The 18,733-nt window shown below is 43.8% G+C and overlaps 1 long non-coding RNA gene across 1 annotated transcript in view; it reads right to left on the bottom strand.

The window, feature by feature from the left end:
• Positions 1-15,727: 15,727 nt before the first annotated feature.
• Positions 15,728-18,733, bottom strand: part of LOC116986079 — a 7,640-nt gene continuing 4,634 nt past the window's right edge. Inside the window, exon 3 of the long non-coding RNA XR_004415401.1 lies at positions 15,728-15,738. This is a non-coding gene — a long non-coding RNA (uncharacterized LOC116986079). The remainder of the gene's footprint in view (positions 15,739-18,733) is intronic.

The raw sequence follows: 18,733 nt of genomic DNA, 5'->3' as shown, positions 1-18,733 counted from the left end.
AAGTTGAAAGATTGTGTAGTTAGATTGGTGATAAGTGCTTCTGTTTGAACAATGTCTTTGGGAGTTCAAGGGGGGATTATTCCAGGTGCTATTGAATGGCTATCAAGTTTTCTTTTGAAATTACACAGGATTAACAGGACATAAACAGACCATTTGGATTGTACACCCAGCCCCCAGGTTAACAGTTTTTGTAGATTTGATTATTAAATCTAGGGCATAGAAAAGGTCAGGAAATTAGTATCACAAAGGAAATTCAGTATTCACCGGGACATTGATGAGGCCCTAGAACTGTACAGCACGGAACGTCCCTTTGGCCCATCTAGTCCATTCCGAGCAAGTTGGCGTTCATGGCCGGTCCCATTTGCCTGTACATCATTGCCCTATAAATCCTTCCTGTGCTGCGTGCACCTGTCCAAATGTCTTTTAATAACCGACAGGTGGGCAAGACAAACCGAATTATGCACAGCCTTCCTTCATTGTGGTACATCTTAAATATAGCGGAGTCAGGGGATATTTGGAGAAGGCAGGAACGGGGTACTGATTGAGGATGATCAGCCATGATCACATTGAATGGCGGTGCTGGCCCAAAGGGCTGAATGGCCTACTCCTGCACCTATTGTCTATTGTCTATTTTAAGCCTTTCCTTTGTTTCTCATCTATATTTAACTTCTGTTCACCTGTCCTGGAGCCACGGTTTATCATTGAGCCAAGTAGCTTTTCTTCTTCTTGGACAACTTGTTCTATTTGATCTTATTTGATTGTGCACGCCGAGTTGATTGCATTCGTTGAAACAGGGTGGACCACGTGAAGGTTGCAATCTGCAACCCCAAAGTAGCTTTTGAACTTCTTTCAAAAGTGTCCCCAAAGTTGCCATCCTATCTGGAACAGATCCACTGTGTTTCTGCTGTGTGTAACAACCTCTTTGTGTTGTTTCACTACATATAACATTTACACACTCGTGGCACTTGCAATCTGAAACACTTCTCCACCTAGATACACCCAGTGGATCACATCACAAATCTGGGCAAGAAACAAAGAATGTTTCCGATGAAGACCTTCCAGTTGCATGGAGGTAGAAGTAAATGTTTTGTTGCAATGAGAGGGGCAGATGCAGAGAAGTCCAAAGGAAGATGTGGGATGGGGAGGAGATCAGGAGAATGATATGAACAGAGGAATATTGAGATGGTCTTTGAAAGAACAGCAAAAGGCCGATGGGCCAAATGGCAGCCTTGGTACCATCTGATTATCTCCTGTTGTGGTATCATGGAAGAAAGACTCTTCAATGAGTTATACCATCTATTCGCACAACATAGTCAGGGAAATGCCACAGCTTTCTCAATTATCCAGGAGTGTCAATTGTAGAGTTGGTTTTGTTGACTGGATTAGGGTTAGGGTTCGGTATAGACAACAGCACATGTATGTACAGCATCACATGTATGTACAGCATCACATGTATGTACATCATCATATGTATGTACAACATTACATGTATGTACAGCATCACATGTATGTACAGCATCACATGTATGTACAGCATCACCAGCCACCAGAATTCATTATGTTCTCTGACGACACTGTGCCTGACAAGATTCTGTGTTCCATAAACTATACAAAATGATATGCACAATATTACACACCAATTTACATAGATTAGTTTGATTTACAGTGTAGTTATATCTCTTAATTCATTGCAATTGGAGTATTTTTGTGTGATTCGGAATAAGCAGCAGGTATATGACATTACTTATCTAATCAATGTTATGCTAATCCAAACCTCTCCACATCTGCAGAGCTCCAGCTGTGGATCACACAGTTCATCGTTGTGTGGGAGAATGTAATGTCGGCCGCAGTGCGCAGTTACTCCCAGAAACACCGTGTTACACGAGGAATTCTCATGTGTCGTGTGGGCCTTGATCATTGGAATTGATTGAATTTTGTGCATTTGTTTGTGTTTAGATATCACTTAGAGAGACCTCAGTGTTTATTCCAGTGAGTTGTTGGGAGGTTAGATGTAGTAGAAGTGGTTTGGGAACCTGCCTCCAACATGCCAGCTTCTACATGCTTGCTGGCTGGATGGGCCGAATGGCCTACTCCTGCACCTATTGTCTATCTCACTGTACAATCCCCATCAGTGAGATCAGTGTCACTCATACACATTGTGCCTGCTCTAATCATAATATTGGTTGGTTTATCCATTTATTCTCATTATCACTGTAACATGTTATCCAGGCAGAACAAGAGAAAACCAAAGTGTGCAGAATAGAATGTTACAGCTACAAAGAAAGGCCATAAGTTCATAAGAGATAGGAGCAGAATTTGGCCATTCGGCCCATCAAGTCTACTCCGCCATTCAATCATGGTTGATCTTTCTCTCCCTCCTAACCCCATTCTCTGGAGTGCTGGAGTAACTCTGGAGAGAAGGAATGGGTGATGTTTTGGGTCGAGACCCTTCTGCAGACAAAGGAATAAGGAACAAGCTGCCAGATGAGGTAGTTGAGTCAGGGACTATCACAACGTTTAAGAAACAATTAGACAGGTACATGGATAGGACAGGTTTAGAGGGGTATGGACCAAAAGCAGGCAGGTGGGACTAACGTAGATGGAACATGTTGGATGGACGGTGTGGGCAAGTTGGGCTGAAGGGCCTGTTTCCTTGCTGTATGACTATGAATCTATGACTCTATAACTGATCTATAGGGCATATCGATATGACTTTGAACTTTAATACTGCTCCAGCTTGTGTTGGGTATTGGTTGGGGGCAGTCAGGTTAATGCTAAATCATTTGTTTCCCCCACACAGTTATCACCAGAACAGTGAAATAACAATTGTGAAGGAAGTCATTTGATAGAAATATCAATCACACAGAACTACTTTCAGAAGCAAACACACAATGACGGGGACCTCTGCTGCCCTGAATCAATGTTATTTGTGCCGCCAATATTCATATGTGAGGTAAGACCACGTAACTGATGGGTATCTTACAGCTACAAAGTCCATTCTGAAGGTAGACAAATGTGCTGCATAAACTCAGCGGGTGCAGCAACAACAGCGAAGGAAATAGGCAACGTTTCTGGCCGAAACCCTTCTTCACCCGCTGAGTTTCTCCAGCACTTTTGTCTACCTTCAATTTTCCAGCATCTGCAGTTCCTTCTTAAACAACGAGTCCATTCTGAAGACCAGTTTTCCATTTGGATTTATGTGCTTCAGGTTTGACCCAGAAGAATATTACTGATTGTATAAAAAGTGAATTATTCATCCAAAATTGGTCGCATGAATCATTTCACTAATGGAAAGAAAGAATTATTTTCTTTAAGACTTGAGGGAAATTAGAAATTAGTGAATGACATTCCATCAAAGTGAAACGTTCTTGCCCTGGAAGTATTTCAACATTGATGCTGGGATGTTGAATCCAGGACAAGGTACATTTTCCTTGATCTCCATTCCCTTTGCCCTATTTTCACACCTTACATTTCCTCATTGGCCAGCAATGGCTGCCTCGCCAACAACCTTTCTTCTTTGTTGTTTTTTTTAGTATGTGTTAAATGTATGTTGTAGTGTTATTTAGCGTTTTATGCGCGGGATGCTAGAGGTTGGGAAATTTTTTTTTGAATCTCTTACCTCGACGGAGATGTGATATTTTGTCCGTATCGTATCTCCGTCCGCACTGTGGCCTAACATTGAGGAGTTGGCGGCCTCTACTGGAGACCGACTGTGGGAGCTCCAACCACGGGAAACTGCAGGACTTAACATCCTGGAGCTCGCGGTCCCTGGATAGAGACCGACTTCAGGAGCTCCACGCAGCGGGAACGTCGATCGCCCCGATGGATGGTTCGACTGCCCCGACCATGGAAGAATAAAGAGAGAAGAAGATGAGACTTTATTGCCTTCCATCACAGTGGGGAATGTGGGGAATCTGCTGTGGTGGATGTTTATGTTAATTTTTATGTAGTTGTGTGTCTTGTTGTTTTTTATCGTATGGCTGTAAGGTAATACGAATATTACTGCATCTTAATTGGTTCACGTGACAATAAAAACCCTTTGAACCGTTGAACCTTATCTATGTATCTCCCTCTTCCCTGAAGAGTCCCAACCTGAAACGTCACCTATCCATGTTCTCCACAGATGCTGCCTGACCCGCTGAGTTACTCCAGCACTCTGTGAAACGTCACCTATCCATGTTCTCCACAGATGCTGCCTGACCCGCTGAGTTACTCCAGCACTCTGTGAAACATCACCTATCCATGTTCTCCACAGATGCTGCCTGACCCGCTGAGTTACTCCAGCACTCTGTGAAACGTCACCTATCCATGTTCTCCACAGATGCTGCCTGACCCGCTGAGTTACTCCAGCACTCTGTGAAACTTCACCTATCCATGTTCTCCACAGATGCTGCCTGACCCGCTGAGTTACTCCAGCACTCTGTGTCTCTCTTCGGTTTAAACCAGCAGTTCCTTCCTAACCAAAATATTTCAAATTCTTGTTGAAAAGCTCCATTGCCTTGAGGTTCCAATGTTTAGCTTGTCAGAAATTGACTCAGTGGTAAACATTAGCTAACTTTTTCTTTTAATCTTGACTATTCTATTGTTGTTCTTACAAGGCCAACACTTTTATACATATGTTTGTCTTTAATCCTTCCCTTTAGTTATAAGCGATATTGCAGATAAATATTTTCAATTCTAAATCTCATCTGTACAAATTTACAAATTGAATAACTCAGATTATGACTCAATTAATTACAATTCTCTTGTTAAAAGCTTTTTCAAAGATGAAGATCTTCAGTATTCTTTGCTTTTAGTGTAGGAGCAGTCCTTTATCTAAAATGCATTGTACTTCAGACACTGAGATTTTTCACAGGATGCAATCATTCAAAGAACTTGGACTGCTGCCTGCCTGCCTGCCTGCCTGCCTGATGGAAAGTAAGACCTGTTTTGTGCTGGGGTTGAAGTTGAATGAATGGGATTAGGCATTTACAATTTCAGTATCTCAAATTCCCAATCAGCTTTGGAGCATCAGAATTGTTTTGACACTGATTGTATTTTCAACCTGATCATACTCTGAGTTCTTGTGATAGTTTAGTATTTTTACCCAAACGTCAATCAAGTAGACAATGCAAGAATTGAATGTTAATTAAAATAGTTCTTAGTGTATGTGTAGAGAGGATGTTGGCAAATGCGATGTAAGGAATTGGAGATCTAGTTCTGGATGTGAAGATTCTCTATCCACAGTGTTCCCACAGCCGCCCACTGCAGGTATGCCACAGCTTTCAACTTTCATTACACAAATTAGCTCTCCCCATTTCTTCAAGCAATGCGATTGGAATCGGTGCTGGGACCGCAGCTATTTACAATATACATTCATGATTTAGATGAAGGGATTCAAAGTAACATTAGCAAATTTGCAGATGACACAAAGCTGGGTGGCAGTGTGAACTGTGAGGAGGATGCTATGAGAATGCAGAGTGACTTGGACAGGTTGGGGGAGTGGGCAGATGCATGACAGATGAAGTTTAATGTGGATAAATGTGAGGTAAGCCATCAAGGGGGTCCTTGTTCATCAGTCACTGAAAGTAAGCACGCAGGTACAGCAGGCAGTGAAGAAAACGAATGGCGTGTTGGCCTTCATAACAAGAGGAGTTGAGTATAGGAGCAAAGAGGTCCTTCTGCAGTTGTACAGGGTCCGAGTGAGACCACACCTGGAGTATTGTGTGCAGTTTTGGTCTCAAAATTTGAGGAAGGGCATTCTTGCTATTGAGGGAGTGCAGTGTAGGTTCACAAGGTTAAATCCCGGGATGGCGGGACTGTCATATGTTGATAGAATGGAGCAACTGGGCTTGTATACTCTGGAATTTAGAAGGTTGAGAGGGGATCTATTGAAATGTATAAGATTATTAAGGGATTGAATACGCTAGAGGCAGGAAACATGTTCCCGATGTTGGGGGAGTCCAGGACCAGGGGCCACAGTTTAAGAATAAGAGGTAAGCCATTTAGAACGGAAATGAGGAAAAACTTCTTCACCTACAGAGTTGTGAATCTGTGGAATTCTCGGCCAATTCTCTGGATGCTTTCAAGTGAGAGTTAGATAGAGCTCTTAAAGATAGCAGAGTCAAGGGATATGGGGAGAAGGCAGGAATGGGGTACTGATTAGGGATGATCAGCCATGATCACATTGAGTGGCGGTGCTGGCTCGATGGGCCGAATGGCCTATTCCTGCACCTATTGTTTATTGAATAATGAAACAGACAATGTAGTGGATCATTTCCAGTGTTCTATTGACAATGTTAGATCAGTATTCAACCTGGACTTGATTTGTCACAATATGTTGGAAAGGTCTGACATTATCGCCAATGACATGCATTTTTTTGTTGTTTTTTTTTTGCAATAATTTGGGGGGGAAATGGAATGTTTAAGAAGTCCTATCGCACACAATGTGACAATGTGACAGGTCCAATTGGCCATCAACATGAGAGATCAGTGTCTCCAGTAATGGACACAAAATGCTGGAGTAACTCAGCGGGACAGGGAGCATCTCTGGAGAGAAGGAATGGGTGACGTTTCGGGACAAGACCCTTCTTCAGTCTCCAGTGTCTGCAGTAGTTTGATGTCAGCCAAGGGGTGGTGCGTAATGGGGATAGCGTGCGTGGAAGAGTTTCTGCAGCGGTCTTCTGAAGAGCCTGATGAAGGGGCAGCTGGTAGGCATCAACTCTCCATGACATTGACTCTAGTCTAGGACCAATCCCTCGATGGAGACCACATCCAGTGTCCAGTGTTTCCGAGTGCTGATGATGAATTCACTGTCTGCTTATCCTACAGCGATGGGTGAGAAAGAATCACATCTCTGGATGATCTAGAAGTTACTGAAATGATTCTCTTGATTTGTTACGTCTTGGGAACATTGATCTTCATGCTGCCTGCAGGAGCTTGGTGTGCCAGTATGTACACGTCAATGATCAGATGTGTCTCCAGTACTGACTGTGACAGGTGGGGACTGCCCCCACTCCACCTTGTCTCACCTGTCCCACACGAGAGACATTTGGCAGCATCTGCCCCGTCCCTGCCGACCCAGGTGTTAAAGACAACATCTCATGTCATCTAGAATATCCAGAAACTATTTCCAATGTTAGAAAGCTAACACTGAGCAATCACTAAAACACAACTGCACAATAATCAGAATTATCGGGTTAATTATGTCAGATTTATAAATCTCAGGGATTTAGGGATTTTGTAAACGGGTTCTCCTGAGATCCAAGGAGTTCCCATCGCCAGCTGATGGGAAAACTATGGTCTAACCTTGTTCCAAAGTTGGCACTTCATGCAGCGTTGTAATATCACCCAATCTAACAAGTTCTCGTGATTCCTGCCAGAGAATGAGAATTATGGTGGCAAGCGGGGGATTTCTCTTTTAGTTTTGAGATTGAATAAAAACCTGTATCACACAGAGAGCAGTAGGTAGATGGAATGAGCTGCCAGAGGAGGCCGTTGAGGCAAGTGCTATAACAACATTTCAACGACATTAGGACAGGCACATAGATAGGAAAGGTTTGGAGGGATGTGGGCCAAATGTGGGCAGGTGGGACTGGTGTAGATGGGATATGTTGGCCAATGTCGACGAGTTTGACTAAAGGGCCTGTTTCCATGCTGTGTGACTTTGACATGAAGTAACTACTATCATTCTTCAATGGGTAAGTCACAAACCTGACTCTGAAACCGAAGCATCGAGGTGGAGTTGATGTGTTTTTGCGATATCTGGGGACTCGCGTATTGCCTGAAACTAGGTCGCGCGGATCGGATATTAAACAAATGACCTGTTAGTTTCACACAGTGACTTGAATTTTACTGGGTTCCTGGGCAAACCCGCCAATAATGGGTTAAATTGTTAATAAATCTGCTTGCCAGATCACTGTTCATGCTTATATAAGCATCCTTGTACATCAGAAATACCTCTGGGAAAGTCACATTGGAATCTGGGGCAATTTCCATTTTATTACAAAGTTTCAATCGTAAATATGTTATTAAGGAGTTGTGTGGAGCAGACATTTTTATTTCATTTCATCAAGAGTATTATAAGGTCTATTTCCTTTCCTTGCATCTTTACCCAGTAAGGTTATGAATCAAGTACCTTGCTAAAATATTAGAATTATCTGCTGATTTTATGTAGATCAGTCTTAAAACAGAGAAGCAATCTAACCTGCTTAATACAAGAATAAAACATGTTGTTGTGATAGGCATTCTCCCAAATCATACATCTGTTTTTTCTAAATATACATTTATAATAATTCATATGCAAACAGGAATAAATTTTCTCTGGGTGCAATGGAACAGGAATGTGTTGACTTACATTGAATGCTCTCTTGTTAACTATCGGCTAATTTCTGATCTTCACAGATTTACTTTAAGAAATATTGTCAGCTAGTCACAACTAACGTGATCTCGGCAGGACTCCTGGAAACAGTGGACACAGTTACCGTTTGGCAATGAGTAAGTTGTGTAGAGGTAGGGTGGGGTTGGGGGTGACTGAAAGCTACACTACAGGAAGGCATGCATCTCCCTCTCTGATAATCTAGTCTGAGCTTTCAAGGAAAATAATTTTCACTTCTCCACAAAAAGGAGAGTCAAAGAATAATTCTCTGTTTTTTATCCCTTGCCCTTCTCCAAACAGGAGGTGGACTTCACACATGGACCAGAACGTTGGGATCTGGTCTGCAAGTGGCTTCCCAGGGCTTGAATATTTCCTCAGAGATTTCCTGGACACCCAGACCTGCAGGATGCTGGATCTTCACATCAAATATGTATCATGTATGTTGGTTAGTATCATGTATGTTGGTTGGTATCATGTATGTTGGTTAGTATCACGTATGTTGGTTTATATCATGTATGTTGGTTGGTATCATGTATGTTGGTTGGTATCATGTATGTTGGTTGGTATCATGTATGTTGGTTTATGTCATGTATGTTGGTTGGTATCATGTATGTTGGTTGGTATCATGTATGTTGGTTGGTATCATGTATGTATGTTGGTATCATGCATGTTGGTTGGTATCATGTATTTACAATATATATTAATGATTTGGACGAGGGAATTGAATGCAACATCTCCAAGTTTGCGGATGACACGAAGCTGGGGGGCAGTGTTAGCTGTGAGGAGGATGCTAGGAGGCTGCAAGATGCCTTGGATAGGTTGGGTGAGTGGGCAAATGCATGGCAGATGCAGTATATTGTGGATAAATGTGAGGTTATCCACTTTGGTGGCAAAAACAAGAAAGTAGACTATTATCTGAATGGTGGCCGATTAGGAAAAGGGGAGATGTAACGAGACCTGGGTGTCAATGGTACACCAGTCATTAAAAGTAGGCATGCAGGTGCAGCAGGCAGTGAAGAAAGCGATTGATATGTTAGCATTCATAGCAAAAGGATTTGAGTATAGGAACAGGGAGGTTCTACTGCAGTTGTACAGGGTCTTGGTGAGACCACACCTGGAGTATTGCGTACAGTTTTGGTCTCCTAATCTGAGGAAAGACATTCTTGCCATAGAGGGAGTACAGAGAAGGCTCACCAGACTGATTCCTGGGATGTCAGGACTTTCATATGAAGAAAGACTGGATAGACTCGGCTTGTACTCGCTAGAATCTAGAAGATTGAGGGGGGATCTTATAGAAACTTACAAAATTCTTAAGGGGTTGGACAGGCTAGATGCAGGAAGATTGTTCCCGATGTTGGGGAAGTCCAGAACAAGGGGTCACAGTTTAAGGATAAGGGGGAAATCTTTTAGGACCGAGATGAGGAAAACATTTTTCACACAGAGAGTGGTGAATCTCTGGAATTCTCTGCCACAGAAGGTAGTTGAGGCCAGTTCATTGGCTATATTTAAGAGGGAGTTAGATGTGGCCCTTGTGGCTAAAGGGATCAGGGGGTATGGAGAGAAGGCAGGTACAGGATACTGAGTTGGATGATCAGCCATGATCATATTGAATGGCGGTGCAGGCTCGAAGGGCTGAATGGCCTACTCCTGCACCTATTTTCTATGTTTCTATGTTGGTTGGTATCATGTATGTTGGTTGGTATCATGTATGTTGGTTGGTATCATGTATGTTGGTTGGTGTCATGTATGTTGGTTGGTATCGTGTCGACGAGTTGCTGCAGATAGCTGACGGAATTTCAAGAACTGGTGGAAAATCCCTTGGCCTGACGCCATGCCTTGCAGGGACCCACCTTCTGCGTGTCGAAGTAACACTTTGATGGAATATTAGGCTTCAGAAAAGGATTAAAAGCAAAGCTGGGAAATTGGCAACTAGTTACATTCATCTATTGATAAATAGATTTTCTGTCTATTTCTAAACAGATGTTAACTAGCAGAGCTGGAGCTGTTACACGATTGCTGGGGCCGGACAAAGGCAATGTTACTAGCACAGAGATAGACCAAAATGCTGGCATAACTCAGCGGGACAGGCAGCATCTGTGGAGAGAAGGAATGGGTGACGTTTCGGGTCGAGACCCTCCTTTTGACTTACAAGCACGTTGGGGGAGAGAGGCGGATTTTGAAGGAAAGATGGGTGACAAAGATAAATAGACTTGGTGTTGGCTGGACACTACAAAACTGTTTTGATTCTCACATCATCAAAGCTGCTGAATAAATTGGGCCAGCTGGCAAGTGACATTTTCCAGCTGTGATCCTGCCCCAATTAATATTTGCTGTTGCCGTTCTGTTCCTTTGTAGTTTGAGCAGACAACCCAAACTTGTCGCATGCAGTGTTGTATTGCAGCACCTGTAGTAATGGCAGCATCTGCCACCTTTGTTGATTACGCAGCCATTGGATTTAAAATAGCAACGTTGAAGTTCCAAGACAAGAACATTTTGCCTCACATCATGCATCTGTAGGAAGTGGTGGCAGACATGGAATCCCCAAAACATGCAGGGACAACGGCAGAAAGTAAGATGCAGCTTTTAAAATTGCATCTTCCAGAGAGATTCCTCAGTTTTTGTCACCAAGTTATATTGATATTTTAAATGCAGCTTGTGTGCCTGTGGCGCCAGTTTAGAAGTCCAAGTAGACTCTCAGAGGAGTTGTAAAGATCAACGGCAATTCCTGTTGCCTGGATTTCAAACGCCAGCATTCTCCAACAAGTCAGTTCAAGTGGTGTTAATTGCCATTCGCAGATGTGCAGTGAGGTTGAGAATGAATCCGTCAGCTAGATACACCTGCCACAGGTCAGCACCACACCTGCAACAGCTCAACTAGACACACCTGCAACAGCTCAACTAGACACACCTGCCACAGCTCAGCTAGACATACCTGCCACAGGTCAGCACCACACCTGCCACAGGTCAGCACCACACCTGCCACAGGTCAGCACCACACCTGCAACAGCTCAACTAGACACACCTGCCACAGGTCAGCTAGACACACCTGCCACAGGTCAGCACCACACCTGCCACAGGTCAGCTAGACACACCTGCCACAGGTCAGCACCACACCTGCAACAGCTCAACTAGACACACCTGCCACAGGTCAGCTAGACACACCTGCCACAGGTCAGCACCACACCTGCCACAGGTCAGCTAGACACACCTGCCACAGGTCAGCACCACACCTGCAACAGCTCAACTAGACACACCTGCCACAGGTCAGCTAGACATACCTGCCACAGGTCAGCACCACACCTGCCACAGGTCAGCACCACACCTGCAACTGCTCAACTAGACACACCTGCAACAGCTCAGCTAGACACACCTGCCACAGGTCAGCTAGACATACCTGCCACAGGTCAGCACCACACCTGCCACAGGTCAGCTGCACACACCTGCCGCAGGTCAGCACCACACCTGCTATAACCTCAGGGCAGTGCATGGTCACAACAGGCTGCCGAGACCTTTCCAAGGTTGCTGGGACCCTCGTGTCACTCATTCCTGCAGAGTTCCACCGTGCTTCCGACCGGCAAAGGAAGGAAAGTCAGGAATGGACAACAGAAGAATCTTCATCAGCGATCGGTGCCAGCGAAGGCTGGAGATGAGAAAGCAAACCAAAACAGAATGGCAGCAAATCATTCTGTTCTAGATTTTGTTCTGCTACTATTATGGTTGTTTGGCGTGATGGGGAAAGCCAGCAGTTACCACACAAGACTTCATTGGAAACCTGCCTTCATGAACTGCCACAGTTCTGCTGCCGAGATCAACTCCCACAAGTTCTACGCCGGGCAATGATCTTCTTATCGAGTCCACACACAAGGTTAGAAGTTGTTCAGCCAGAGCTGAACACACGTCTCGGCATCTGAGGAAAGACATTCCTGGGATGTCAGGACTTTCATATGAAGAAAGACTGGATAGACTCGGCTTGTACTCGCTAGAATTTAGAAGATTGAGGGGGGATCTTATAGAAACTTACAAAATTCTTAAGGGGTTGGACAGGCTAGATGCAGGAAGATTGTTCCCGATGTTGGGGAAGTCCAGAACAAGGGGTCACAGTTTAAGGATAAAGGGGAAATCCTTTAGGACCGAGATGAGAAAAACTTTTTTCACACAGAGAGTGGTGAATCTCTGGAACTCTCTGCCACAGAAGGTAGTTGAGGCCAGTTAATTGGCTATATTTAAGAGGGAGTTAGATGTGGCCTACTCCTGCACCTATTTTCTATGTTTCTATGTTTCTATGTTTCTATCTGCACAATGGTGTCTGTCTTGTCGCTTCTTGTGCGTGGTGGTGGAAAGATTGGTGGAAACAGGGCCGCGATCGACGTGAACGCTCGTTCCTTAACCCCCTGGGCAATGATGAAGATGTGGGAACATCTGGGTGCTGGGATGAAGCAACTGATACAAATCATCTTTGTTGTCCACAGAAGCAAGGATGTAAACAACGCCATGGACTGATGGAAGAGTGAGGGCGATCTCATTGGAACCTACCGTATAATGAAAGGCCTAGATAGAGTGGATGTGGAAAGGATGTTTCCAGTAATGGGCAAGTCTAAAACAAGAGCCTCAGAATAAAAAGACATACTTTTAGAATAGAGATGAGGAGGAATTTCTTCAGCCGGAGGGTGGTGAATCTGTGGAATTCATTGCCATCAACAATTGTGGAGACCAAGACATTGGGTATTTTTAAAGTGGAGATTGATAAGTTGTTGATTAATAAGGGTTTGCAGGGAGAAAACAGGAGAAAGTTGAGAGAGAAAGGTAGATCGAATCGTGGAGCAGACTCGATGGGCCGAATGGTCTAACTCTATTCCTGTGTCTTATAGCCTTTCGATGGCTGAGTAATTTCCCATTCACTGATATTTGTTCTATTTATCCGACGGCTTTAGAATATTGAAAATCCAAATGAACATTAAAGTGGGCCGAAATGTGGAAGAGAAATGGCATCAAACACATGGGAACAATGTTCGTGCAACTTATGCTGAAGAATAAGTCAAAACCTTTCTGTGAAATGAAACGCTGTTGCAAATAAACATGACAATCGCACTTTGCAATGATTCATGAGGAATCACCAGCCCCAGAGGTGTTGGCCATGAAAGTGTAAGATCTACAAAGACCGACACATGACACCTAAGGCATTAGGCAGGACATGGACACAGAGTGCTGGAGTAATTCAGCGGGACAGGCAGCATCACTGGAGAGAAGGAATGGGTGACGTTTCAGGTGGAGACCCTTCTTCAGACTCATGATCTTGGTCTCCACAGATTCACTCCCCTCCCGCTGAAGAAATCCCTCCTCATCTCCATGGCAAAAGCATAAAGCAGGTGTTAAACGTACAAGTCTGCACACATTCTGTGAACTTCTCATCCGGATAAGACACGGACATTTGACAAGGAGAAAGAGTCCTCAGGCCCAACAATAGCCGATGATTGACTAGGTCTTGTCCAAGGTGATCAGTTCCTTGGAGAAGACCCAGTCAATGAATTTCAGTGTTAAATATGAACCAAAGTACAGGTTATTCAAATATCTTTTTAATAATTAACATAAGTGTTAAGATTTGAAATGGATATAATTAACATGTTATAAGACTGAAAACAGTTATTAATTTGGCGCTATACCCGTCTAGTAGCCTTTATGTTCTCGTTCCACAGTAGAAACACAGCCACCAAATTACCTTGCTTATGTAAAATATTAAATGGAATGTCACATTTTAAGATTATTATCATGTTAATTTACTACAATGGATATTTTTAAGGCAGAGATAGATAGATTCTTGATTAGTACGGGTGTCAGGGGTTATGGGGAGAAGGCAGAAGAATGGGGTTAGGAGGGAGAGATAGATCAGCCATGATTGAATGGCAGAGTAGACTTGATGGGCCGAATGGCCTAATTCTACTCCTATCACTTATGACCTGAAGACATAACTTCTAGTGGATGGATCTCAGATCAGGTACTGACCAATCAGGCCAAACCGTCTGAGATCCACAGTGGACATCACAATTATAAGTGTGAGCCATTGTCTACAACAGACAATAGACAATAGATGCAGGAGTAGAGGCCATTCGGCCCTTCGAGCCTGCACCACCATTCAATGTGATCATCACCAATCAGTACCCTCAATACAATCACCCTCAATACTGTATCTTTTTACACGCAGAGACTGGTTGGAAGATTCTAATATTCCAGACCTGACAACATTTTTATTATCAGAAAGATTACAAAAAGTAAATGGCATGTTTGGAGTGTTGAGAGAAGCTGGAACTGGGGGGATTCTGAAGTCGAGGATGGTTCATTAACAACTGAGACTAGAGAGACCTTGATGGAAGGTTGCAGAACCCTGTGAGAGTCTGCCCCCCAACACTCGCTCAGTGAGGATATTCAACCCCGGACTTTGTCAAAATGGTCCCAGCAGCAACATGAACGTCAAAGGATCAACCATGGTCTCAGCAAACAGGGACGTTTGAAGATGAAGGGGCAATGTATTTACACAGAGGGTGGTGGGTGCCTGGAACGTGCTGCCTGGGGTGGTGGTGGAGGCAGATATCGTTCTTGTAAACCTCCTCTGGACCCTCTCCAGAGCCAGCACATCCTTCCTCAGATATGGTGCCCAAAATTGCTCACAACTTTACAGAGGGAATCTTCAGGAGGTGGTGCCAGGTACCTTGGAAGCCTTTATAGAGGGCACAGGTTTTAGGGGGACTGGTCAAGTGACTGACGAGAATCTGCCACAGGTTTTATGCGTGGTTCAGACTGTGGCCATGGTGCCCTGCTGATCATTAGTGGTCATTGACAAACAAACAACTCACCTGCCATCCTGGCAGTAGCAGGTAGTGACAATGGAGATATCAAAGAGCGGTCATTAACAACAACTGGTGTATGCCTGAAGATTTATATTAAATATGCAGTTCTACCATCTCACGTTACATAACAGCTTACAGTATCGAGTGCGGATGTGAGAGGAGGAGGTAGGAGGGGAAATTATTGATGCTGCTGAATCCTGTTTTAAACTGGATCCAACCAGTATTGTGCTTAAAAATCTGAAACACTGCCAAACGGAATAAGGTTCAGAAAAATCAATGTATTTGAAATATGCCGGGGATTGCAATGTTTATAACTGTATGTGATTCTGTATCCTTGGGTCCAGTGTTGGTGTCACTGGATAGGTTGAGAAAGAATGGGTCGACTGGGCTTGTATTCACTGGAATTTAGAAGGATGAGAGGGTATCTTATAGAAGCATATCACATTCTCAAGGGATTGGCCAGGCTAGATGCAGGAAAAATGTTCCCAATGTTGGGGGAGTCCAGAACCAGGGGTCTCAGTTTAAGAATAAGGGGTAGGACTGAGATGAGGAAAAACGTATTTACCCAGAGAGTTGTGAATCTGTGGAATTTCTTTGCCACGGAAGGCAGTGGAGGCCGATTCACTGGATGTTTTCAGGAGAGAGTTAGATTTAGCTCTTAGGGCTAACGGAATCAAGGGATATGGGAAGAAGGCAGGAACGGGGTACTGATTTTGGATGATCAGCCATGATCATATTGAATGGTGGTGCTGGCTCTAAGGGTCAAATGGCCTACTCCTGCACCTATTGTCTATTTTTCTACGAGAAAAGCCAAACAGAACCAGCTACCTGATTTCTGGGAATCTGGGAAATCAAGGAGGTGCCAGCTATGAGCATCAAGATTCACCGTTGTCCAGAGACATTCATGAAAAGAAAAACAACCTCTGTGATGTTTTTATTTTAATTAAAAATGCAACTCCCTTTTTCTCACCAACGCAAGGTGACAACATGTTCTGAATCAGGTGTGAATCCTGTTCTTTTCATTTCTTGAAAGAAGTAGATGACTATTAACGCAAAGTGTTTAGATAATTGGAATCTTTAGTATTTATTATTAAAATTTTCACACGTGAATTTTCTGAAACTTGAAAATTGTAATAAACTCTGTAGAAACAAGGAACTGCAGATTCTGGTTTGCACAAAAAGACACACAGTGCTGGAGTAACTCAGTGGGCCAGGCAGCATCTCCAGAGAGCAATCTGTCTGAAGGAAGGTCCCGACCCGAAACGTCACCTATCCATGTTCTCCACAGATGCTGTCTAGCTCCCTCTTGAAAGTATCCAGAGAACCGGCGTGTGTGTGTGGATGTGTGTGTGTCTTTGTGTGTTTGTGTGGGTGTGCATGTGGGTGTGCATCTGGGTGTGTGTGAGTGTGTCTGTGTGTGTGAGTGTGTGAAAGCTCTCTCTTGAAAGTATCCAGAGAACTGGCCTCCACTGCCCTCTAAGGCAGAGAATTCCACAGACTCACAACTCTCTGTGTGAAAAAATATTTCCTCATCTCCGTTCCAAATGGTTTACCCCATATTCTTAAACTGTGGCCCCTGGTTCTGGACTCCCCCAACATCGGGAACATGTTTCCTGCCTCAAGCGTGTCCAAATGCTTAATAAACTTATATGTTTCAATAAGATACCCTCTCATCCTTCTAAACTCCAGAGTGCACAAGCCCAGACAAAGGAGGGCTTGCAGGGAGAGGGACGCAGAGGTGTTCAACTGTAGGTGAGTGGACATGGGCCTGTCTAGGGGTGGTGGGGGTGGTGGGGTGGTGGGAGGTGGTGGGGTGGGGGAGGTGGTGGCTGGTGCAATGTTTCCAAATGGGACAAGCTCGAAATGTCAACTTGGGCAGCATGGACATGTTGCGGTGAAGGGCCTGTCTCCATGCTATACAGCTCTATGATGCTGTTTCAGACCATACTATTCCATGTTGAACACCGCACACCTTGCGAAAATTGCTGTCGTGGTTTTGGGTTTTATTGTAGCTGTGCTACTCAGGAATTCCCAATCAATCCGAGTTCCCAATCAAGAGATCTCAATCAATTCTTAATCAATTCTCAATCAGAGATCTGTACTCAGACAGGACAGGAAGTGGCGTTTGAGCAGAGAACTCTGAATCACTTTGAGCTAAGCCTTCCTCTGTAGTAACATTACTATTCATTTATAAGACAGAGAAGACGTTTGAAATAAATGATCAGAGGCCTTGTTGCTGAACACATGGTTTTTGAAATGGGAAAGAATGATTTCAGTGTAAAAGCAGCCAGATCCGTGATGTTGTAAATCAGTCCAAGCAAGATACAGACGTTGATGAATTCAACACTGCAAATTCAAACAAAAGCACTTTGCAGCAGATGAACACAACCTTTTGGTGCTACATAATTTCACAACATATTTTATTATAGATACATTTATGCAGCACCATTAATCAAACTTGAATATGCAGCAAAGTGTTGAAATAGGGTTTTTTTTTATAAAACCTCAGCTCCTCTTAATCAGAGCTGAAGTCAGTCAGTGAAATGTTTCGATTTATTCTCCACTGCCAAACAAATAACAACCTCTTTTTAAAGTTAGATGTTGGTTAGGTTATGTACTATTCCCAATCTTTTTTTAAATTGCATTTTCTATTCAGTAAAAAGTAGGATGACTGCAAACAGCTTCTGAAGTTAACTATTGAGAAAACGGGTTGATAAAATGTATTTATTTTATCCCATCTCCTTCATATACATCTTTCTATATCACCAGCTATATCTATTGTTTCCAATTCCCCAGACTCTCATTCTGAAGAAGGGTCTCGACCCGAAACGTCATCCATTCCTTCTCTCCAGTGATGCTGCCTGACCCGCTGAGTTACTCCAGCACTCTGTGAAACGTCACCTATCCATGTTCTCCACAGATGCTGCCTGACCCGCTGAGTTACTCCAGCACTCTGTGAAACGTCACCTATCCATGTTCTCCACAGATGCTGCCTGACCCGCTGAGTTACTCCAGCACTCTGTGAAACGTTACCTATCCATGTTCTCCACAGATGCTGCCTGACCCGCTGAGTTACTCCAGCACTCTGTGAAACGTCACCTATCCATGTTCTCCACAGATGCTGCCTGACCCACGGAGCTAAGGAAATAGGCAACGTTTCGGGCCGAAATCCTTCTGGAAATAGGCAACGTTTCGGGCCGAAACCCTTACGGGTTTCGTCCCGAAACGTTGCCTATTTCCTTCGCTCCACAGATGCTGCATGACCCGCTGAGTTACTCCAGAATTCTGTCGACCCCTTGAATTTGCTGGATCTCCTAAACATTCCAATGTTACATTTTTATTTTTTAATCTTTCTGCCCCCTTGAAGTTAAATGTCTCTGGGCTAGAAATGGGAGTTGATTGTGGAGCAACTGGGACTCCTAGATCCAATCGTATATCCAATTTAAGGAGAAAGAAATGGAGCCGCAATAAAGAATGAAGTGAGGTTGAGGCAGGTAGAGGAAGAGAAACTGCAGCTGTAAAGAGAGGTTGGTTT

The sequence above is a fragment of the Amblyraja radiata genome, chromosome 23 (assembly GCF_010909765.2).
Source record: "Amblyraja radiata isolate CabotCenter1 chromosome 23, sAmbRad1.1.pri, whole genome shotgun sequence".
Taxonomy (NCBI): Eukaryota; Metazoa; Chordata; class Chondrichthyes; order Rajiformes; family Rajidae; genus Amblyraja; species Amblyraja radiata.
This window is presented reverse-complemented; position numbering and strand designations above follow the sequence as displayed.